The sequence below is a fragment of the Frankliniella occidentalis genome, unplaced genomic scaffold, assembly GCF_000697945.3.
Source record: "Frankliniella occidentalis isolate FOCC.00 unplaced genomic scaffold, Focc_3.1 Scaffold141, whole genome shotgun sequence".
Classification (NCBI taxonomy): domain Eukaryota; kingdom Metazoa; phylum Arthropoda; class Insecta; order Thysanoptera; family Thripidae; genus Frankliniella; species Frankliniella occidentalis.
The window spans coordinates 146,777-148,403 of NW_026267268.1; the positions used below are offsets into that span (position 1 = coordinate 146,777).

At 48.0% G+C, this 1,627-nt stretch overlaps 1 protein-coding gene across 2 annotated transcripts in view; it reads right to left on the bottom strand.

Annotated features, from left to right (window-relative positions):
• The window catches only part of LOC113213894 (uncharacterized), a 120,544-nt gene extending 119,839 nt beyond the window's left edge, over window positions 1-705 (bottom strand). For both annotated transcript variants that reach the window (XM_052270844.1, XM_052270845.1), the window contains exon 1: window positions 450-705. The gene's annotated coding sequence lies outside the window, so the exon portion shown is untranslated. The remainder of the gene's footprint in view (window positions 1-449) is intronic.
• Window positions 706-1,627: the final 922 nt, after the last annotated feature.

The following is a 1,627-nucleotide window of genomic DNA, read 5'->3' on the forward strand; positions in this document are numbered from 1 at the left end:
CACGAGCACGTGATGCTCAGCGAAAGTGGGCGTCTGTCAGTTTAGCCTCGGCACAAAGGTCCGTCTCCGCTCTTACAACTGCATCCATGTAGCCTACAACCATTTCTACCTACATCCTGAAAAATATCAGGAAACAACACGAATTATTGTCCCTTTTCATCAACAAATGGACGTTGAGACACTGCTGGAAGTGCAAGGCTTCCGAAAGTAAGCTATTTTTTTCCAGTTGATTACGAATGACCTGCGCTTGACAGGTGACATGCTGGCAATCTAGCCAGAATCGTCTCTTTTACCACTGAATACAATATTCGTATTTTTGTGATATAAAAACAATGCCATTTTCCGCACAAATATGAAATACCAACGAGTTTGGCCACAACAGAAATTACGACAGTCATAACAATGCGACCCTTAACCCTTTCTTCTCTTTCTTCGGCGCCACAACCTACCGTTAAAGAAAGCGCATGTGTCGTCCGTGTTCTCCTTCTCTCTCTCCGGGCAGGTGAAAGGGCGTGCGGGGAAGGGGCCCTTCGTGTGGGGCACAACGCAACGCGGGGCGCTGCTGTGCGCTGGCGCTGCGCTCGGTCGCGCTCGTGCTCGTCCTGGGGCTCACGTCCCGTGCGGGCCGGCCGTGCCCTGCGCTGCGTACGGCCGGAGGGTTCGCGTCTGACTGACTCGGCTTCGGCTTCGCTCCGCTCCCGCTCCCGGTGACCGCAGCGAGCGGCAGCGAGGCTCCGCGCGGCGCGACCCCGGGCGGGGGCGGGCCGGGACCGGGGGGAGGGGGCAAGCCGCCCGCTTCCACCCTCCACCCGCCCGCCACCCCCGCGGAGCGCAGCCAAACCCGCGCGCGGGGCCGAGGGGAGGTTGCTTGCCACATTCAACCCTTCTACGTCCGAACCTCCCCAACCCCCTCCTTCCTCCTGCTGGCCGCCCTCCCCTCCTCCCCCGCCTCAGCTGTTGCATGCAGTGGTGGTTGTTGTCTAAGGTACACCACGCTTATCACCGATGGCCAATCAGTTAAGTTAGAAATCATACTGTACTTCATCAAGTATAAGGCACAACTGAATTTCTGTAATTCAATTGTAATATGTTGCTGTAACATTGAGGGCAAGTGAAATAAATGGTACGTAGTGTGGAACACAACTCAATCAATTCATTTCAAAATGATTTACATACATGTAGACATTGAGAGGTGATTATCTTACAAGACAGGTGTTTTGATTGACATTTCATTATAGAATATAAATTAAACATTTTAGAATTATACTACAAATAAGTGCTACACAGACACCAATGGCCATAAGTAAAAAAATTTCCACAAAATGGAAATCTTTGTTGTTAGTTACAAATTAACATTGACAAGTCTACAAATTACAAACAAGACTATAGGTGAAATGAAATTCATTGCGAAACACATAAAAAGCTTGAGGGAGAGCATGGACTATATACAAACATTCAAATATGCTTTCTCTCTAATAATTTTTCTATCAAATTTGTCTGGTTCCAAAACATTTTATATATTAGTAGGTAAGGATGCCACAATCTACATATGTTAAAATTTACAATGACTGATCACAGATGATGTGGATTCACATAAGAAAGCAAAATTCTAGTGTGAGATGCAACA